The sequence below is a fragment of the Felis catus genome, chromosome A2 (genome assembly GCF_018350175.1).
Source record: "Felis catus isolate Fca126 chromosome A2, F.catus_Fca126_mat1.0, whole genome shotgun sequence".
NCBI classification, from domain to species: domain Eukaryota; kingdom Metazoa; phylum Chordata; class Mammalia; order Carnivora; family Felidae; genus Felis; species Felis catus.
Window position 1 is genome coordinate 131,613,673 of NC_058369.1, and position 23,671 is coordinate 131,637,343.

General features: G+C 35.1%; 1 protein-coding gene and 1 long non-coding RNA gene across 2 annotated transcripts in view; one reads left to right on the forward strand and one right to left on the reverse strand.

Annotated features, from left to right (window-relative positions):
* Window positions 1-23,671, reverse strand: part of BMT2 (base methyltransferase of 25S rRNA 2 homolog) — an 87,437-nt gene that overhangs the window by 32,237 nt on the left and 31,529 nt on the right. The gene's annotated exons all lie outside the window — the stretch shown is intronic.
* Window positions 7,310-14,105, forward strand: LOC123383968. Its single transcript, XR_006594433.1, has 3 exons — window positions 7,310-8,228; window positions 9,122-9,270; window positions 13,769-14,105. It is a non-coding gene; the product is annotated as an uncharacterized LOC123383968 (long non-coding RNA).

A 23,671-nucleotide genomic window follows, 5' to 3' on the forward strand; every position in this document is an offset into this window, starting at 1 on the left:
AACAAATGACCTTAGAAATTTTAGTTATTATTTTTGCATCTCAGTTTTCTTATGTAAAATGAAAGGGTTGTAGCAGATGACCTTCAAAGGCCATTCTAAACTTCAGATCAGCTCTTGAGAGAATAAAGTACCACTCTCTTGCCTGAATAAAATTGTCCATATCAACCTCCAGCTGGAAGTAATTAAATGAACAAAAATTAAGACTTATTAGAAAAAAAATTACTACCTAGTGAATTTTATTTAAGGGCCAAATTTTATAAACATCTATCAGATTATATATCTAATGGCAGCAAAGCTCTAAGGAGCTGCCTTTTCAATATGCCAGATACAGGATATAAACTGGCATAACTATGGCACTGTTAGATCTAAAGATAATAAACCAAAGGCTGTTACTGCGTCAACATGGAGACAGAACAGAAAGGGACTCTCACTTAGGAGGCAAGGGCCTCCATGCTCTCTACCAGTAGTTTCTTATCTTTTTGAGTAATGGATTTGTCTGAGTATCTGATGAAATCCATGGCTCCCCACCCCTCTACAACCAACACACATATGACACTCAAAGCACATTTTGATACAATTCAGTGTAGTTCATAGGCTCCACTTGGATCATCTGAGTTTTTCTTTCTTTCTTTCTTTCTTTCTTTCTTTCTTTCTTTCTTTCTTTCTTTCTTTCTTTCTTTCTTTCTCTCTCTCTCTCTCTCTCTCTCTCTCTCTCTCTCTTTCTTTCTTTCTTTTTTTCAACATTTATTTATTTTTGGGACAGAGAGAGACAGAGCATGAACGGGGGAGGGGCAGAGAGAGAGGGAGACACAGAATCGGAAACAGGCTCCAGGCTCCGAGCCATCAGCCCAGAGCCCGACGCGGGGCTCGAACTCACGGACCGTGAGATCGTGACCTGGCTGAAGTTGGACGCTTAACCGACTGTGCCACCCAGGCGCCCCTTTTTTATTTATTTATTTATTTCAACGTTTATTTATTTTTGGGACAGAGAGAGACAGAGCATGAACGGGGGAGGGGCAGAGAGAGAGGGAGCTGAGTTTCCATACACAGGCAGTGATAATGAAGACAAGGGTTTATAGAATCACTACCTTGATCTGGTATAGTTTAGTTGCAAGGAACAGAAAACCATTAAACTAAGCAAAATGCAGATTTACTTTAAATATGAAAAGATATCTTATGGAATTCCATTTTAAGGAGCACGGGTGGTCTTCATGAGAGAGAAAAGTTACCAAACACATACTTTCCTGCCTCCTTTCTTTCCAGAAAGCTGCCTCAGTTGCCTATAAAAAAATTTCTGGACTCCCAACAGCTCAAGTACACAGTCCTATATTCCTGGATCATATTATTAAAGTATAATTAGTTCTTACTTCTATGTAACAGGTCAAGAGGTTATTAGGAATCAAAGGACTTATTAAAGGACAACTTATTTTCAACAACTGAAATACTGTTAGACTGGTTTCTATTTTCAGCATATCTATACTACCTCTTTTCATTTACATTCTGTCAGGCAATTAAACACTGATTAGAAAACAAAATCTGGCTAAAAAACTTACCTGTTACACATCCTCTACATCTTAATGCTGCTTTGAAATGTTCATTTACATTCCTCAGTAAATTACTATTTTTTGGTTTCTTTATAAAAATGTATACAGGGAATCTAAAAATGTCATTATTTGAAAACATTTTTAGAACTCAAGAATACATAGTTTAACTTTATTTGATAGTTTTTCCTTCTTTACACAATAGAAAAGTGTTAAGAAAAATCTGAATATATGCAGAATGGTATAGCATGTTCAAATAACTTCCTATTTAAATTTTCTGTGTTTTTTATTCAATATGGTCTTTGTTCTCTTTTCCAAAAACAGTTACAGTACAAGATCATATTTCTTTACTCCTTCCCCCTCAAGTCCCACCTTGCTTGGTTAAGTAGTTTAATAAGGAAATACAGGATTTTGTTTCCTACATAATTTTCTCTCTGGCATGCTGCCTGTATCAATAACAGCATCTTAAACTTCTCAAGACATATTAAGAGGGAGATGTAAACTCTTAAGTAAAATTTTTTATTCATTACCTAAGAGAACCTGGCAATATTTACCCAAGTGTGTAGTTTACAACAGTGGTTTTCACAAAGTGCCTTCTACAGAGCTGCAGGTTTTTCTAGAGTCCAATCAAAGGACAACAAAGGCAGACATGGGAGAAACTGGGAGGCTACAACTTTGTTAAGACCATGAAATGTTTCTTCTAAAAAAAAGTTTCTATGGTTAAAATGGTTGAAGTCAATGATCGAGGCATTATTCACCCTGCTGGTTTGAAGTAGGGGAAGGGGAAAAATAGATTTCTATCTCCTATCTTTTTGAGGGAAAAACACAAGATGAAAATGACTTAGAGTTAATGTATAAATAACTATCATGCCTTGAATTCATGAGTCAAAAATATATGAAGTTTTCTAAAGCCAACTTTTAGAGCTTATAGTTGACAAATAAATACTAAATACCCTGGATCACATGAGAATCATTAATTCCAACTGTCTTTTGTCTCAATCATTTCAAGAAACAGCAGAAAATGTAGATAAAATAGACAACTTCTGACTCTGATCAGAAAATCATTTATTTAGCGACACATTCTTACCACTTAGTATTAAACAATGTATTGGAGGGAGATTAAGTGTGGTGAGTAAAAGTTGTTTATAGTCTAAATAATCTGCACTAAATAGATGAAGTTGAGCATTAACAAGGAAAAGAGAAGACAAGTGTCATTGGCTCATGGAGTTAATAATTAAAGGGATGGTTTTTCCCAAAGTATATTTCATGCAATAGTCTTCCACAATGTGCCTTTGTCAATATGTTAGTGAATGGGGGAAATATATTCTTTTTAGAGTACAGGCATTTAACTGTATAGTAACTCTATAATTAACAAAGTCAATTTAATTTATTTCAATGTTTTCCCAAATTTATTTTGTTGACAAACTCCCTTTTGAATTATGTATTACCTATTTCACAGAACTTCTCTGGGAAACTTTTGAGCCTGGAGACAGGAGTATAGAATTTTCATGGGAATGACATGCAGATCTAGTTTCTAAGCAAAACATCTAAAAAAACCTGAACAGATAACCCAGAAACTCCTTATACAGAGATCAGAGAGGGGTAGAAAGACTGACGTGAAAAGCTCTCAGCCATGGCTTCACAGGAATGTCCAGATTCCTGCTCTTACTGACAACTTTGTGTTGCCATCATGGTGATCATTGTAATCATGTAACAATGGCCACTACACATCAGTGAAGTTCTTATGAGTAGGTACTTTTACGTATAAATGAAAAAAATGATATAAATGAGGGAAATGCTAAAAGTAAACTAAAAGTCAATTAATATTAACCCACACTAGCAATAAGAAAAAAAAACATACACAAACAAATAATACACCTAAAGTTGTAGACTGTGGGGTGCTGGGGTGACGTGGTTGATTGGGCTTCTGACTTGATTTCGGCTCATGTGATGATGTCACAGTTGTGTGACTGAGCCCCATGTTGGGCTCCCCCATGCTGGGTGTGCAGCCTGCTTAATATTCTCTCTCTCTCTCCCTCTCCCCCACTCTTTCTTTCTAAAAAACAAAGTTGCAGACTGCAAAAATTATAAAAAATATTATTTTGTACTTAATGAGATCAAAATAAAGTTTACATACATGACTGTCACACTAATGACAAAGGAAAATGATAAAATTTCTGAGCTGTGCTGGTCTATATATGGTGTCTTTTGTGATTTAGAGAAAAGGTAACCTTCAAATAAAAAAATATTAAGATAATATATTACTTCACAAATTAAACAACTGAATGCAGTGGCCCAGCCTGACTGTCCAGAGACACTTTCCAGAGCCCGAGAGAAGAAACTAGGCTGAGAAAATATGTGCAAACACCTGCACACACTGCTAGTAACCTATTCTAACCTCTATGGCACCTCTAATGAGATGAGCTGCTCAGTGTCAGAGTGGGAGGTGAGCAAACACTGGGCCTCCAGAGCAAGTGGGAAAGGGAGGTTACCCCTGGGATGCCTGGTATGGATGGGATAAAACAGGCAATGCTATCTATAAGTGTGTGGGTATTATAAATTTTAAGGATAATATGACAGAAGGTATCAAGCAAGAATTTGATGAATTATAATACATCTCTTAAAAACAAAGACCATAGCAGATACTATATTTACCCTGCCAGTGAATGTGTGTATACACACACACACACACACACACACACACACACACACACACACACACTTGCGAGCACCAATGTAAAAACATATATGCAAATGAAAGGTAACAGTAATTTTGAGATGGTAAAATCATTAAAGAACTGCAGACTTAAAAATTATTGTAGACATTTAAAACAAAGCCTGAAGTTCCCATTTTTAATTTTTTTTTTTTTTACATTTATTTATTTTTGAGAGACAGAGAGAGACAGAGCACAAGTGGGGGAGGGGCAAAGGGCGAATGAGACACAGAATAGGAAGCAGGCTCCAGGCTCTGAGCTGTCAGCACAGAGCCCGATGCAGGCCTCAAACTCACAAACAGTGAGATTACGACCAGAGCCAAAGTCAGATGCTTAACTGATTGAGCCACCCAGGCACCCCTGAAGTTCCCATCTTTAAATGTTTAAAACTGTAATACTTCTTACATTATTTATTTGTTTAAAAATCCTTTTTCCAGTTATAGCAAAGATAAATTTTTGATGAGATGTTAATAACCATGAATTTCAAATTAATGAGGTTTTATTATATGTTAGGGATTTACTTCTGAAAGCTCATACACTTTAATGAAACATTCATAAGTATTTTCTTTGAGCATTAACAACTAAGGCTATTTGTAAAGGACATCCATTACAGTGTTCCTAAAACTGGAGAAAATATAAAATCGTCTGTCCGTAGAAGAAGCCAGTATAAGAATTTCTGTTGATCTGTGATTTTTATTTCTATAATAACAAATTAAACTTTACTGATACATGAACTGACACGGACACTCTGTGATGATTATTTTTATGTGTTACCTTGACTAGGCCATGGTACCCAGGTATTTGGTTAAACACTAGTCTAGAGATACTGGAAGTTAGTTTTACAGATGGCATTATCATTTAAATTGGCAGACTGAGTAAAGCAAGTTACTCTCTGTACAGTAAGCTGAAGGACTTAATAGAAAAAGACCCAGGGGCACCTGGGTGGCTCAGTTGGTTGGGCATCCTGGGCGTCCAGGTCTAGATTTTTTCGCCTCAGGTCATGATCTACTGGTTAATGAGATCGAGCCCTGCATCAGGCTCTATGCTGGCAGTGCGGAGCCTGCTTGGGATTCTCTCCTTCTCTCTCTGCCCAACCCCCCACTCCAGCCTTCCCTGCATGCTTACATGCTCTCTCATAGTAAATAAACTTAAAGAAAAAAAAAAAAGACCAAGGTTACCTGAAGAAGAGGAAATTCTGCCTCTAGATTGCCTGTAGACTCAAGCTGCAACATCACCTCTTACATGGACTATCCTATAGGTTTTGGACTTGCTAGCCCCCACAACCACAGAAGCCAATTCCTTAAATTCTCTCTCTATATATATACACCCACACTCTGTTCCTCTGGAAAACTCTAATACACAGCCCCTCAGAGTCTGTGTTTAGTGATCAAGTTTCCTATGGTTGTGTAGGATTGAGGGATGAAAAGGAGTTCCACAACATGGAGGAATTACAGTAGCACATCTCTACTATTTGTTGGCTAGCAGCATACCACAACACACAGAGTTTCCTTGCTCCCAGGTAAGTGAACAGACTGAATTACTACTTTTAAACTAAGCCCCATGAAAGAGTGCCTTATTAAAATTCCTGGCAAAGAAACTAAAGATTGAAGATAATGTAAAAATGCAAATACAAGGGAAATACAAAAAAATCCCAACAGATCTGATATTTGTATCTTAATAAAAATACTTTTTAGCTATACTAAAGCAAAAAATGACTATATCAGTTCTGGCAAAAAGTTGGAAAAATTCAAAATTATAAAGTTAACTGAAATGCAGATTTATATTAACTAATGACCCTGTTCTAAGTGATTGTGTCTTGAGATATCAGTTAACATCACAGGGAAGCTATTATAATTAAGATATTTTTTTTTAATTTTTTTTCAACATTTATTTATTTTTGGGACAGAGAGAGACAGAGCATGAACAGGGGAGGGGCAGAGAGAGAGGGAGACACAGAATCGGAAACAGGCTCCAGGCTCCGAGCCATCAGCCCAGAGCCTGACGCGGGGCTCGAACTCACGGACCGCGAGATCGTGACCTGGCTGAAGTCGGATGCTTAACCGACTGCGCCACCCAGGCACCCCTAATTAAGATATTTTTAAATACTGTTTATTTCAACTATTTCATCTGTTATTATTTATGACAAACAACTTATTGACAGTCTCCACTTCAGTACTTTTTAATGACTCACAACTTTGTGATTCTTTAAGGGCAAGGATCTAGTGCCTGAGTAAGAATGTTTTTTATGTAATGGAAATCTTTTGAGAGTTATTATAGATTTATCTATCTTCTTAAAAATGACTTAATGAACACAGTCTTTTCTTGACAATAGGGCCACTCATCATGATTATCAATAATTTTTATAGATGTGTAAGACTGCCCCTACAATAAATATGCCTATGTTTCTGGAATTAGTGATTGCTTTTTACTTGGTCTTTTCTCCCACTATAACATTTTGTTATTATCTGACTCTTCTTCTGTCTTCTTATTTAAGGTCTCTAATCTGTTATGCTTTAAAAATTCTCCACTTCCTTTTTTGTTTCTTCCTCTTCACTTTTGTGTATGAGGCCCCAGTTACATGGCAATTACTTAAACCGACCTCATCCTTATTCAAGGTGTTTAAATACAAGTTGGCTAAAACTGGATATATTTTCTTATATTAACAAAGGTAAGAAGTCAAGTGGTACAAAGATATGAGATTACTGATGTTTTCTGAAGGTATGAAGCCCTCCCTCCCATCTCCTTTAAAAAAAATTTTTTTTAATGTTTATTCACTTTTGAGAGACAGAGAGAGACAGAGCATGAATGGAGGAGGGGCAGAGAGAGAGGTGGGGACACAGAATCCGAAGCCGGCTCCAGGCTCTGAATGCTCAGCACAGAGCCCGACACGGGGCTCGAACCCACAAACCGTGAGATCATAACCTGAGCCGAAGTTGGGCGCTCAACTGACTGAACCATCCAGGTGCCTCCCTCCCACCTCCTTTTTAAAACCTCTGTCTACTTCTAACATTTTAATTGTTTTTCTTCTTGGGATCATCTATAATCTATGGCATTTATGGCTCCATCCTACTCTAAATACTTTGGGCCAACATTATCTTAATGATACAGAGAAGTGAAAAGATATTCTAGGGATAAAAAGAAAACAAAGGAAACAGAATACTGTTAACACCTGAGTAACACAGGTGTTAGGAGTACTAACCCCCCTGGAAGTTGGAAATCCACATATAACTTTGGACTCTCCCTAAACTTAACTACTAATAGCCTACTGTTGACCAGAGCCTTAATGATAAAATCAACAGTCGATTAACACATACTTTGCGTATGTATTAGATACTGTATTCTTATAATAAAGTAAGCTATAGAAAATGTAATTAAGGAAAATCATAAAGAAAATACATTTATCATACTGTAAGTATTTATCAAAAGCAAATCTGCATATAAGTGGACCAATGCAGTGCAAACTTACATTGTTCAAGGGTCAACTGTACTATTAATTTTCCATTTCTAACTTCCATTCTCCATTTCAATTAAGTCATTTCTATGTTCTAAAGTCAGAGTTTAATTAATCATGGGATTGGTACTATTGGAGGGTTTGGTTAAAATTAATTCTACAGTCCATTCTAACAGAGAATTCATTCATTCGCTGATTTACTAAGCTCCTTTATATGTAAGGTTACTGTGCTAGGCCCCAGAATTATAGCAGAGAATGAAAGAGTTGCAATATCTGTGCTCATGAAGTTTGTATACACTAACTAGTACAACAGTTTGCAAAATTACAGTGGTGAGAAAAATTATGATGCCTCTTGGGCCAGTAACTAAGTAAACAATTTAATGCTTTTAGAATTCTCTGACACTTTAAGTTCTCAACCACAGTCCAACCTGGCCTTAGACACAGGTTCTGTTGTGACTTTATGACAGAGTGGATTAATTTACCTGAATTCTGTGAATCCTGTCAAACTAAAGACTTTTCCAGGTTTTCATGTTTGTTTCTACCTTTGAGAATATGTATTCAGATCAACCCAGAGTTAATCTATAATGGTACTGAGATCTTGGGAGAAATAGGCTTTTCCTCTTACCTGGGTCTTATTAAAAAAAATTTTTTTTAATATTTATTTTTGAGAGCGAGAGAGACAGGGTGCAAGTGGGCAAGGGGCAGAGAGCAAGGGAGTCACAATCTGAAGCAGGCTCCAGGCTCTGAGCTGTCAGCACAGAGTCCGACGTGGGGCTAAAACTCATGGACTGTGAGGCCATGACCTGAGCCAAAGTTGGACACTTAACAGTCTGAGCCACCCAGGCGCCCCAAATGGTTCTTAAAGTAAATAAACATTGCCTAGAAACGCTTAGTGACTGAATGAGGTAGAAAATGTCATTTTGAAATACCTGACTATTCTATACTCACATTTATAGCTTAAAAGTTCTATGCGGTGACCTTTATCACTGCTACTTCAGACAAAAATTAACACATGTAACTATATCTTTCAAGTCTAAAAACTACTTTGGAAAACTGAGGTGGGCAAGAATGCAAGGTTCTTTGATAACTTACATATTTCAAACAGGTTTCCTACCACCTGAAGTTCACATTTTCTCTCTCAAGTTCTTAAGGCCATGCTCTTAATTTTAAAATATTCTCCAGAAGTAAAGCAATTACCCTCAAACATTCTACATTAGATTATTCAATAGTTTCCACATTTTTTCTTTCATTTATTCAAATATATACTGAGTATTTATGTGCCAGGTATTTCATGGGTGTCAATGACAAACAAGCCAAAGTTGTTATCCTTAAATTTACACAGCTGGAATATAATTTTGGTAATAGCTATATAATGAAAATGTTTTACGAATTATTTTCACATATCTTCCTATAAGTACTGCTGAACTGAAGAATGGGAAACATATGCAATAGAATATATAGTACTACATGAAGAATACCACTTCAACAAGGAAATCATTCAGAATTCTGTGCAACACTGTGGCTAATCTAAAAGAGAAGCCAGCTCTGACCGGCAGATCCACAGGTAGGTAGTCTCCCAAGGCCAAGTGAAGCAGAGAATGGAGAGAGCCAGAGAAGGAAGGGAATGAGCTCAAATGGTCAGCCACCTGTGGCTACAACAGCTGCTGCCTGGTGAAACAGAAGAGGTCAAGAAAGGAATGGGTTGAAACCTAAGAAGAAGCAGGCTTTCATACTGATTATAGAATTTCAGCTCTTATTGTATCTCTTTAAGTAGCAGCTTCCCCATAAACTTCATGGTAGAAGGTTTAGGAAGCCAAAAGACACTAACCCTATTCTTTCTTCTAGGTCTCAAACAAGAGATCCTGCCCAGACATGAGTACTAGCTATCAGAAGAGTTGTAAAATTCCTTTCTTTGTTTTACAGTTAACAGCAACCTTCAAATTTATCCATACATTTTTCCCCCTCCAAACCATGGCTTTCAAACAATGTTACAATTATACTTTCTCAAAAGAATGAAATTATAAGTAAAGTAGGGAGACTGTTAATAACACTAAATGAAGGTATCTAAAATCTGGTATTCATGTTTCCCCCCACATATGCCATTGTCAATTAAATCCAATTTACTGCACGTCCATTATTTTAAACATAGTGGGAAAATTAAAATGCCAGTGATAAGGAACTAAGTTATCAGTCTTAGTACAACTGAGACAAAGATAAAATTCATTAAGCATGCTTAGTGAATTTTTAACCTCTCAATTTTATATCAACTGGATATATAATTGAGAAGCTAAAATTAAACTGTATACTCAATTTTATAATTATTAAAGAACATGTGTAACATACTAGAAATATATTGTCACTAATTCTGCTTAAAAGCATGAGGTATAATTAAGAATTTTCTTTTTTAAGAGAACAGGAATAAAAACCCTCTTCTAACTGTCCAACTCTTATATGATTTCATTTGACTCATTTTTCAGGAATTCTATATGGATTAAAAGAACTACCTGTATAAAAGAGGTTATAGGTCTATAGGCATAATGCCACTTAGTACACTGGGAGTCTAAGTAAAATTAATCTGTTCCACATATTTTTCCTTGCTACTGTAATATGATTTCCATGTGTGAAAACTTTTTTTGAATAATACTCCTGGATGGGAAAATGATAAAACATGGCACAATGATTCTCCAAAGCACAAGATCTTTTTTTTTTCCTGCACTCAGCAAAAAAGAACTTTGTTTAAATAGAAATGCAAACAAATCCATTAGTTTGACTATTATTAATATTTAAAAGCAAAACTTTGAAAATTATGATTTTGCTGTAAGAACACCTTACACTTGCAAACTAATGCATTTACTATTAAGCAACCATGAGTAACAAATACAAACGTATGCAGTTGAAGAATTAAATGTAAACTAAACCACCTAGTACTTTTACATATTTATCACCTTTAGTATTATGCTATTTTTTTTTTTAAATCTTACCTTTATTCTTCTATTTTCCATGTTACCTGGCACAAAGAACTAGAAATACAGTAACACTCAGCATATATTTTTTTGAATGACTAGAAATATACCTGCTCAGGTGTTCTGATTGCTGAGGCCACATGATGTGTCACTCCACTGTATTTCTTTGACTTTCACTTATAGATTTTCAGACTGAATGTCTGTGTTCAATTCCAACAGACTTTCTCTTTTCTGTTTGCTTGTTCTTCTAAGCCATGAAAAAAAATTACCCAATTCTCTCATTTCTTGGGAGAAGTGAAGTCATCAGCTAAGTCATGATGTCCATTTACTTATCTTTTTTGTCTACTGTCTAAATCTATCCCTTCTTACTGTATATTTCTAATGAAGCTATGGTTATATGGTGGGCTCTGTGTTTAATAGGTAGGATCATCATATAGTCCAAACTTGGACACTTCTGAAATAAAAGGAAGCACTATTAATAAGCATAAACCAGCACTGTACAAGACAAACCAGGGCACAAGGTCACCCTACTGATAGGCAGGGGTAACAAAGTAAAATTTATAGTACAAATTAATGGTCAAACATTCCACCAGTTAACCTATGTCTTAACTGACTTCCCTTTTATTTAAAAACATTTTTTTTAATAATTATTATTTTTTGTGAGACAGAGTGCGAGCAGGGGAGGGGCACAGACAGGGAGACACAGAATTGGAAGCAGACTCCAGGCTCTGAGCTGGGGCTCGAATTCACAAACTGTGAGATAATGATCTGAGCTGAAGTCGGAAGCTCAACTGACTGAGCCACCCAGGCACCCCTGACTTTCTCGTTTAATAACTGAGTATGATTCTTCATTGTCTTGGTTAGATGTATCCATCTATGTTCAGTATACTCTAGCATGAAATGTATCTAGATTTATCTAAAATCTCTGAAAACTGGTATTATATGTATTGCATCCCTACTAAAAATCTGCACAGGACTATCCTTAATCATGATAGTTAGTACAGCAATATTTTGATACTTCCATATCAAAATCCTGTGATGAAGAAGGAGTTATATTTATCAAAATGCAAGTGATTTAATTTTAAAAAAAGGCAAAACATAAATAGCATCACTCTCCAACACCCCATATAAAATTAGTAAATGTTCTCTGAAGTTTAATACCAAGAAACCAAGTTATCCTAATTAACTAGACAGGATGGCAATAACTAAAGGAAAATCTATTCTCTGAGTATGATTAGTAATTTTAAGACACTAAGGGAAAAAATTATGGAGAAAGACTTATATACAAATGATGGGAAATAAGAGCAAAGCCTTTAAGAAAAGTATTTCTTTTGGAGAAGTACTAAACAGGAGGTTATTTATTAAGAAAGTGATCCTTCTAAAGATAAGAAGGAAGTGATGATTAAAGTTGTAGCACTAAAAACATGATTTATTCTTCAACCCACCCAATTACACACATACACACACACCCAAACACACACACTTCTCTTCCTTGGCTTTAGCCAAGTGCTACTCTTCTCCATTCCCCAATTTTGTTAATGCTGTTGTATTCACATTAAAAATAAATGCAGTTGAGTTCTTATTTCAGTGATGCGAGATAATAAAAAATTTACTCTGTAGACTTAAGGTACAAAATGTGTATTGTGTCACTTGGGTAGAAATGATCTGAATTTCCCTAAAGATACCCTATTTTAACCCTTCTACTTGCTTTCATGCTTCTCTTAGAGTATCATTATTATAAACTTCCAATGAACAATCCTCTTAATCAGCATCCTAATGATGGTTATCCTTCTCAATTCTTACGTTCACTGGAGCTTCCTTTTCATTCCTGTTATATGTGACCATTCCCTAAACTTCCATAATTAAGATTTTCCTCTCTTCTCTTTTTACTCTACCATCTTTCTCCAGACTGATTCTGGTGATATTCTGTATACCCAAATGGCACTGTGTCATTCCACCAATCAAAAAAATCCCAATTGCAGATTAGACTTCTACATCTATTTCCTGATTTCTGAACTCCTTTCTTACCTTTAGATTCACATTTTCAACAATATGCAAGATAATAATAATCAACACGTGCTTGTTGAATTCAATAATTTAATGGAATACTTATTGGGGGCCTAATGTGTGTTTGACACTGTGCTAGGAGCTGAGTTATCCACAAAGCAGTGTGGATGTTATTTTCAGAGTTTACAGTGTGGTCTAAGAGGAAAGAAACCATGAACAGAATCAGGGAAATACAATGTGTTAGAGCAGGGGTTTCAAAGTTTTAGTCTCAGAACCCCTTTGCACTCTTAAAATTACTGAAGACCCCAAAGAATCATTGTTAATGTGTGTTATAATTATTGATATTAACCATATTAGAAACTATAGCTGACAATTTTAAAAATTATTCATAAAAATAGCAACAATAAAATCATTTATACTTATTTTTAAAAAAACAACCAATTTCCTAAAAAAATTTACTGAGAAGTGTTTTCCTTTCCTTTTTTTACAAGTTTCTAATGTTTGGCTGGAAAGAAAATAGCTGGATCATCATCATGACATCATGGTTTTATTTTAGTATGCAGCAAAAGCACTTTTTGTTTACTTCTCATCACATGGCATGTTAAACAGACGATTTGCGATGACTGCTCATAAGTTGTTTCATAAAATTTATAACTTTTACTGCTGCATCAATGACAATCTTTTTTTTTTTTTCTTAAAGTTTATTTATTTATTTTTGGGAGAGAGGGCACAAGCAGGGGAGGGGCACAGAGAATCCCAAGCAGGCTCTGTATTTTTCAGAACAGAGCCTGATGTGGGGCTCAATCTCAGGAACCACGAGATCAGGACTTGAGCTGAAGTAAAGAGTCTGACTCTGACTGAGCCACCGAGGTGCACCCACCCCTCCATGACAGTCTTAAGTGAAAGTGGCCTTTTTTGAAATTGTGAGTGCACAGTAAAGAATACAATGACTATTAATATAGTTTGGTGCCAATGTTTTGATTTGTGCTAAGGTGTCAGCAGTTTTATCCACCATTGCTTTTGGACTGTCAGTACAAATGACCACAGGAAAAAAAGCAAGTATATTAATGTGGAAATACTTTGAATTCACAGCTCTTCCCAAAAAGCCTCAGAGACTCCTAGAGATCCATGGACCATACTTTCAGCCCTGCTCTATTAGAGGACTACATGGCTTTGTTGACGATATCAAGTCAGTCTAGAAGTAAAGGAAGTTCTTCCTGAGAAAGCTGGATGTTTAAGATTGTAAGGGGCGCCTGGGTGGCTCACATGGTTAAGCATCGGACTTTGGCTCAGGTCACATTTCGTGGTTTTTGAGATTGAGCACCATGTCAATCTCTGTGCTGACAGCTCAGAGCCTGGAGCCTGCTTTGGATTCTGTGTGTGTGTCCCTCTCTCAGCCCCTCCCCCCCTTGTGCTCTGTATCTGTCTCTCAAAAATAAATAAATAAATAAATAAATAAATAAATAAATAAATAAATAAATGTTAAAAAAAATTTAAGAATACTATAAGAATAAACAGTAAATTATTCAGGTGAAAGGCATGAATGAAGGGTTGTGAGACAATTTCTAGGCGGAAGGAATAACAACAGGGCAGGAGCTGGAACTCTACATGAATAAAAGGGAGATTGCTATTATTTAGTTGTAGAGTTAAAAAGAAAAAGTACTGAGAAATGAGGGAGATAAAAGTCAATCAAGAAGGATTTTTTATGTCACAATAGCAGTTTGAACTTTATCTCAAGGGAAAAGGGAAATCACTGAAAAATTTTAAGTAAGAGAGTTGGTATTATCAGATTTGTGTTTTTCAACACAATTCTCATGTTGTACTGTGGAGAATGGATTGGAATAAAACTGCAAGTAGGAGACTACTGCAATAACCCTGCTAAGAGATGACGGTAGAGATAAGAGGCCGACATAATATTGAGAGCTTAGATACTGAGAGTATCTAAGATACTTAGAACTGAGAGTAAGACTTGGTGACTAACTACATGTGGGAAGTCAGAGAAGGGAAGGAGTCAAGAACACATCTTAAAGTTTCTGGCTTGGGCATACAGATATGTTTAATGAAACAGTGGGCACTGGAAGAGGAACAGATTTTGGTGGTTCAGAGAGCAGGAAAGGGGAGAAAACTAGCTCAGTCATGGTATCTCACAGGCACAAACACAGAGATGTCTAGTATGTAACTAGATATATGAAGTTCAGGTAAGAGATCTGAAGTGGAGATACAGATTTGGAATCATTGGCATACATATGTTAACCAAAGCTATGGGAGTAAATTAAGCTTTCATGGCAGGATATGCTAAGTGTGGAGAGCCCCAGGACCAGCACTTAAGAGACAGGCAGAGAAAGGGAATGTATTGCTTGCTAAGAGAAAGGCGCAAGTAAATGCACTGGTAAGACGACATGTTCTTACAGCACATGAATTAAGATGAAAACTAAGTTTATTTATTTTGAAAGAGACAGAGGGAGAAAGAGAATCGTAAGTAGGCTCCATGCTGTCAGCCCAGAGCCTGATGCAGAGCTCAAACTCACAAACTGTGAGGTCATGACCTTAGTCGAAATCAAGAGTTGGACACCACCTCCTGAGCAACCCAGGCACCCCATGAAGACTTCATTTTTGAAAGATAACATTGCAGTGATAAGGAGAAGTTATATGGAAGAAGTTGATTATCAATAACCACCAAATTACCATTAAGACTCATAAGTACATAATGACAGCACATGCCTCTGACACTCCCATAAAATGAGTAACATTCATTGATATTTGTTTCAGGAAGGGTTTTAGGTAATTCATTAGAAAATAGTAATTTGCTAGTTAAAAAATGAAAACTCCATTTCCTAAATTATCTTTCTTAAATTTCACATGTAAATCTCATTAGCTTTATATATTTTTATTAGATCACATTAGATTCAATTCCAGTTACTAAAATAATAACTTGTTTTAGATAGATGCTAATGTTTAATAGCTGAAAACACACAGTATACAGAACTACATTAAGAATCTTATAAACTAAGGTTAACAGAAAAAATTTGTTTTGAATGCTATATGTTTTAGTAAGGAAGGAAGCACATTTACTTTAAGAATCTCTCCAGACAGAATTTATTTTGATAGAAAACATTTTGTAGTCATCATTTTCTTTTACATACAGTCAGGTTATAGAATTCTAGATCATGGTATCCTCATGATGATTTGTCAACTGAACTATTATCCAAATTATGTTTTGAATTGATATAATCCTCACTACTTTCATTCTCAACATCTAGTACTTTGGATCATTATCTGAAAGCTCAGAGCTTTGGGGATTTTATACATAGCTCTTCCCACTTTTTTTTCAAATAGCTATAAGATTATAGAGTATTATTTTTATAAAGAAAAGGAGACCCAGGATTGTTAGATATTTTCTCAAGTTTATTCTCTGAGCCAGTGCTAAAATTGGGAAAGGAGCTATCTTTCTGACTTTTTAGAAAGAAGCAACTGATAAGCATGGGTTATTTACAGTCAGCTTATTCATAATCCTCAAGATACATTATTCTAAACCAAGAACATCTATGGAGGAAAACTTTATAATTTGGAATTGGTAATACACATTGTTTCCATAGAAACAGCTCAGAAACACTATAATATACATGGCTTTAAATGGGACTTGATAATATTACTAAAACTCCAGATCTGATATGTATAATCATAATTTTGCTCTATTAATATTTCAGTAAAATAATGAATTTTATTTTCAGGTTCAAATTTGTAATTGTATACGTACTTTGATATGTAATACATTTCAAACTAAAAGCAAAACACTATTAAAAACCACAAATGAAACACTTAAAATTTTTAATTTATGTACTGAATTACATTCAGAAGACATTTAACTTCCTCCTTTACTACTATAAAACCTTTTACTTACTAAAATAACCTTCAATATTAAAAAGCCCAGGGATACCTGGGTGGCACCATTGGTTAACTGTCCAGCTCTTGATTTTGGCTCAGGTCTTGATCTCATGGTTTGTGAGATGGAGCCTCACGTCAGGCTCCGTGTTGACAGTGTGGAGCCTGCTTGTGATGCTCTCTCTCACTCTCTCTCTGCCCCTCCCTGCTCTCTCTCTCTCGTTCTCAAAATAAACATTTAAAAAAATTAAAAATAAAAAGCTCAAGAAAATAAACTAAGTGAATGGAAAAACTGAGTAGAAACTAACACTTAAGGGAAAAAAAAGAATATCAAAATGGTATTGAAAATCACTATTTAATTGTGATAAACTGAATTCCCCAAACCAGTATTAATAGATCTAATTAGGTCTTCTTTAGTATTATATTCCCTCTGTCACAAACCTTTTAAGAATATGTCCAGTTTCTTACCTCCTAAGGCAGAATAGAGATAAGGCCTATAGTAAGATTCTTGGTTTTGGAGCAATCATTTAATAGTCTTTACAGTCTTTCCTTTCACTCAGTGACACCACCTTTTCCATCCCGCTTTCCACCAGTTAACAAAGTTCCAAGTAATTATAAAAACGTGATTGTACTGTTCTAAATATGTCCTTTCTTCCTTCTTTTCCTTTCACCCATAAAACGTGTTAAGTCCCTACTCCAATAACTAAATATCAAGTTACTGAGTAGTGAAAAGAGATCATACAAATTGATAAATACTTCAGATTTACTTGAGCAAGTAAATGACATAAACAGTAATTCTCAAAAAAAGAAACAAAGACATGGTCCTACAGATGGCCCCAGCTGCTAAGAAACGCAGAGTCAAAACTATGGTCCTATGTACAGCAAGGGTAATGGACATAAATGGCAGAGGAGTTTCTTCTCTCATACTGACTAGTTGGTAATGGCTTTTTAAGTGCTGTGTGAAAAAGATTCTGAGGCCAAGTACAGGATCTGTAGGAAAGATCTACTTAGCTTCATCTATCATGGATTTTGGAAAGTATAATGGCAGCATGTGTGCCATGTTTCTGCTATGTCAAATACTAGAATGTCATGGAGTGAATGTTATTTTCCTGATTTAATATGACTTTCTTTTATTTTGTAAATTTCCTTTCCCTGGTGTTTTATTTTATGTATCTGTTAGAAATGCATATTAACACAATGGGATGTCATTTTATTCCATCACATTAATAGAGAATTAAAAAAATAAAAATACTCCATGCTCATAAGTCTTGGCAACACAGACACTCATACTGCCAGAAGTAATGGATTTAGTATTATTTTTCTGGAAAGTCATTCAGTAATATGTACAACCACCTTGAGTCACTTGTACTCTTAACCCAGCAATTCATTCCCGGGAATTCATCCCCAAAGCATAACAATTTAAGCACAAAAAGATGCTTAATTCTGAGATAAAATGTAAGAAAGAAAACCAAAATGTTCAACAAAAGAATAATGTATATAAAGCAAGATTCTTTATACCATATTAGCCTTCAAAAAAGGGCATTTGAGTTCTTACAAAGTCTACATTATTGAGCCCTCTCGGTTTCTTTCCTTTGAGCAATAAAGTAGTACTGAAGAAAAACCATCTCAAAACGACTTCACACAATGTAACTTCACATAAAACCAAGCTACATTATGGGGGGGGGGGAGGGGGCAAAAAATTTAGTACAGATTTCATAATTATACACCGAAATACAGTTTTACAATTTTAATTGGTAGATGTTTTCTTATAAAGATCATATTAAAAAGCAACATCATCAACTAGAGGAGTTCTCCAGTTTCCTTCTCACCTTAGGTTTGTTTCCATTACAAGCCAACTAAAGCATAACTTAGCCCCCAAATACAGATAATAATACAGTCAATATTTAATCATGTTTTATACAGTCAGTCAGGAACACATCAGTTTCACTTCAGAACGGATAATAGGAAATTTGGTTCAACATCTTAAACTACATTCTGCCAGCCTCACAGCATGAATTAGGAAGTGTTCCTTCTGATTCTACCTTCTGGAACAGACAGCAGAGAAGTGGTATCAGTTTTTTCCTTAAATGTTTGGTAGATTCCACCAGTGAAACTAACTGGGCCTTGTGCTCTGTGTTTTGGAAGGCTGTTCATTATTGATTCAACTTCTTTAATACATATACAGACTTATTCCGATTATCTATTTCCCCTTGTGTGAGTTTTGGTAGACTGTGTCTTTCAAGGAATTGGTCCATTTTATCTAAATTATCAAATCTGTGGGCACAGGTTATTCATAATATTCATAATATTATCCTTTTACTGTCCATGAGATCAGTAGTGATGGCTGCTCTTTTATTTCTGATATTAGTAATTTGTGTTTCTCCTTCTTGTTTTTCTTGGTTAGCTTGGTCTGAGGTTTATCAATTTTATTAATGTTCAAAGAAACCAGCTTTCAGTTTCACTGATTTTCTCAACCACTTTCCTATTCTCAATTTCACTGACTTCTGCTGTAATTTTCTTTACCTCTGCTTACTTTGGATCTATTCTGTTCTTGTTTTGCTAGTTTCCTGAGGTAGAAACTTAGAGAACTGATTTTAATCTTTTTAAAAAAAATATATGTACTCAATACTATAAATTTCCCTCCAAGCCCCGCTTTCACCACATGCCATGAATTTGCTAGGATGCATTTTCATTTTCATTTGGTGTACAATATTTTGAAATTTTCTAATTTCTAATTAGAAATGTGTTATTTATCAATGTTTTGGTATTTTCTGGCTCTCTTTCTGTTACTACAGTCTGAGAAAATACTTTCCATGATGGGTCTACCTTTTAAAATTTGTTAAGGTGTTTTATGGCCCAGAATATGGTCTATTTGATGAATGTTCTCAAAAAATATAAATACTTTTAAAAGGCAGCAAAGTAAGTACTTATTTTGTATCAATTACAAGTATATATGTACAAGATAAAAGACAGTTGGGACATAGCTACCTTAGGAGGAATGGGTGTTAACTGGGACTTGGGATAAAATTTCCAGCAATCACATTATATCCAGATTAAAAAAGTATCACATCTCAAATTTGAGATATAGAGGACTTAAAACGGGGCTCTAGCAGTAACAAACATTTGGTTTTCATGAAATATAAGTACAAAAAAACAGGTATTTTTGCTACATTAGTCCTTGTTATCTGCACCTAGAAATCACAATGATCTGAATACATATTTTGAGATGAGACTGAGAAAAAGATAACCCTTGCTATCTAAACTTGCTTTCCAAAGTCAGAAGCCAAATAGATTTGGATGGTAAAGGATGTGTATCTTTCCATATAGTAATAACTATAAATAAATAAACATTTGACTTTTGAATATTTCATCTACCTGTCTGAGAGAAAGAAAGAAAGAGAGGAGAGGAAAGGAGATGAGACGAGACTATGATTCATTCTGGGAAAACAGAGTATTATTTTGTATTCAGAATCACTTTATATTTGGACATATACAGTGGCAGATTTTTGTGTGAAACATAATGCAGAATGAGTGTTTTAATAGCATGGGAAGAGCAGTTTGCAAAATTCTTTATACTACATGGTCTCTATTGTGTAAAAAACAATGTCTATGAAAAAGACTGGAAAGAAATGTGCCTAAATGTAACTGGGATTGAGCAATAATTTTTCTACATCTATAACATTCATTACATGCAAATTTACATGTCATCTTATTTCATTTGTAGTTAAGAGAAATATTAAATAGGGACTTTAATATAATAAGTACTTTAATAGAGTCATTTATAAAGAAGGTTTAACATTAGTACCGAAGAGTATCAATTCTGGGAAGTTCAAGTTAAATTCAGGAAGGGGAGATGCTTCAAATATAGCCTAATATAATAGAGCAATAGTTTATCAGAAAGAGGATACACTGTACTTGCAACCAGAAATTCAGACCAAGCATGTACCACAAGGGGAATTTAAACAGTTCCATATGACTAGAATAAAGGCTGCAAAAATGGTAAGAGAAGCAGGAAGAGTAATGTCTACATACACATATTGGGGCCAGATGGTATATAACAGAGTTCAGAGTTTTTAGAATAAAGAAAGTCTAAGCCTAGCCATGCTAGTTAACTCATTTCAATGTTTAATTTCAATACTAAGTAAATCCTGACCTGTAACAATCATATTTGGATACTTTCTTTAAAATACTTAAAACCAAACTAATTTCTCTCCATTAAAATTAAACCAGAGACATGAATTTCTGGACTTTGCCAGGGTAGAGCTGGCAAATCTACTCCTCAAGAAACAACTATAAAACTGGACACAATCATCAAAAACAACCGTTTTGGGACTCAAACAAAGGCAAACAAGTTGGAGAATGTTTATTCGTGAGAACCAACTGATCCTAGGTTAAGAACAATGAGGATTTGTGGTGCTCTTGCCTGAAACCACTCTTCTCACCCTCACCCCTTGCTCAGCTGGTGTGGAAGTTCTTCAAGAATAGGGCTGGCTGTGAAAAAGAGCAGCTTCACAGCTGGAAGGAGCTAACTTTATTGGAACAAAGGGTAAAAAACCCACACAGAGCACCATCAGTAAAAGTAGAAAACAAACAGAAAGTCAGCAGGTATGCTAGCCTCAGGTTGCAGTTTTGGTTGGGCTGAGCTGCAGACTGGAGAACTTGTCAGAAATTTAACCCAAAAAATCCTGGAAATGAGAAAGGCATAGAGGTGCTAGGTAAGGTCTCCACATAGTCTTGACTGACCTGGAGGCTAAGTGAACATGCACAGGAGACCCAAGAGGGTCTGATGGAAAATAAATGGTGAGGCACACTTGAAAACTGCCTAAGTGTTAAAAGCACTCCCCAGTCAACACACATCCACTGGGAGAGGGTGGAGGAGGCCTAACTGGCTTGAGGCACTGGAGTATAACCTGTGCTATCACTGATCACTAAGCTAAGCAGACAGACTCTAGGAAACCAGCCTAAAAAATAAAAATAACAATACTAGGCAAACTGCAAGGAAAGCAGATCCCAAAGATTCAGCCCAGGAAAAATAGTAAAAAACTACCACCACCACCACCGCCGCCCCCTCCTTGAGGGAAAATCCAAACCAAGAGTTTCCACAATATATTATCAAAAATATATTGGGTGGTTTTTAACAAAAAATTACTAGATATACAAAGAAAAACAGGAAAGTGTGGTCCATGCTCAAGAAAAACAGCATTAAATAAAAAATGACTGAGTGAGCTCAAATGCTGGAGCAAAGTCTTCAAATTGGCTATTATAAAAATGTTCCAAGAATTAAAAGAAAACATGTTAAAAGAGTTAAAGGAAAATATGCTGACAGTGACTCAACAAATAAGGAAATCTCAACAGTAAAATAGAGACTATAAAAAAGAACCATATAGTGGGGCGGCTGGGTAGCTCAGTCAGTAAAGCATCCAACTCTTAATCTCAGGATCATGAGGTCAAGCCCCACATTGGGCATGGAGCCTACTTATTTAAAAAAAAAAAAAAAAAAAGAACCATACAGAAATTCTAGGATTGATATGTTCTATATGTACCTGTCTTTAATAGCGGTATAACTATATATATTTTTTACAATGTCATCATTTTAAAAATATTCAAGAATGTTCATAACACCTGAGTTGCAGGATGTTTAGTAAGTCACTAAGCTTTGTAAGCTTTATAGTAATCTTTGAAAAGAAGATGTTTCATCCTTTCCTACTGAACTAATCAAAAGTATGTTAAATTTTAAATAAAACTGCTTATAGTATTTTCAACATTATGTAAAATCAAAGTAACCAGCGGTAATGCTACGTTTGATATCTACTACATATTTAAATGGTTAAGAGGTTGATTTAATTTTATTTTCATGTTTAGCTTTCAGTGTCTATCAAAAATGTTTCTAGAATTATTCAAGTTCAGTATTTTCAAGAAATTAATAAAGTATTACTTGATACTACAAATCTGTTCTGGTACTAAGGTGTATAAATAATTTTAATACTACTAATAATTGGATTATAATACTTGTGTGTGTGTATATTATATATACATATATATATATATTTAATCACAAAAAAGAATGAAATTCTGCCATTTGTTATAACATGGATGGACCTTGAGGCCATTTGGCTAAGTGAAATAAGTCAGGGACAGAAAGACAAATACTGTATGATCTGATTTATATATGGAATCTAAGAAAAACCAAACCCATAGAAACAGAGATGTGACTGGTAGTCAGAAATGGCAGTAGGGGGTGGGGTAGAGAAATTGAGTTAAAGATACAAACTTCCAGTTATAAGAAGTTAAGGGGATGTAAGGTACAACATGATGATTATAGTTAACAACACTGTACTATATATTTCAAAGGTGCCAAGAGAATGAATCTTAAAAGTTCTCATCACAGTCAGAGAAAGACAAAAATCATATGACTTCACTCATATGAGGACTTTAAGAGATAAAACAGATGAACATAAGGGAAGGGAAATAAAAATAATATAAACACAGGGAGGGGAACAAAACAGAAGAGACTCATAAATATGGAAACAAACTGAGGGTTATGGGAGGGATTGTGGGAGGGGGGATGGGCTAAATGGATGAGGGGCACTAAGGAATCTACTCCTGAAATCATTGTTGCACTATATGCTAACTAATTTGGATGTAAATTTTAAAAAATAAAAAATAAAACAAGTAAACAAAAAGAATTTAAAAAGTTCTCATCACAAGAAAAAAAAATTGTAACTGTGAGGTGATGGATGTTAACCAAACTTGTAATCATTTCAAAATATTTACACATATCAAATCATGTTGTATACCTTAAACTTACACAATGTTATAGCTCAATTAAACTGGAAACATATTCATGTATTTATTAAATAAAATTTGTACCTATGCACACATAAACTACTGGTAGGCAAATTTTCACTCAACAATAGAATAATGGCAATTGGTTCCATTAATAATCTTCCATTATTCCTTGTGATTTTTCAGTTAAGAGACAGCCACTTTAAATTAAACATAGTTTAAAATGGATTTTGCTGTTTTGATTCTTTTATTACCATAAGAATAATTATTACAACATTTAAGAAACAATTCTTTCTGCTTCCTGAACACAATCTGCTATAGAACCAT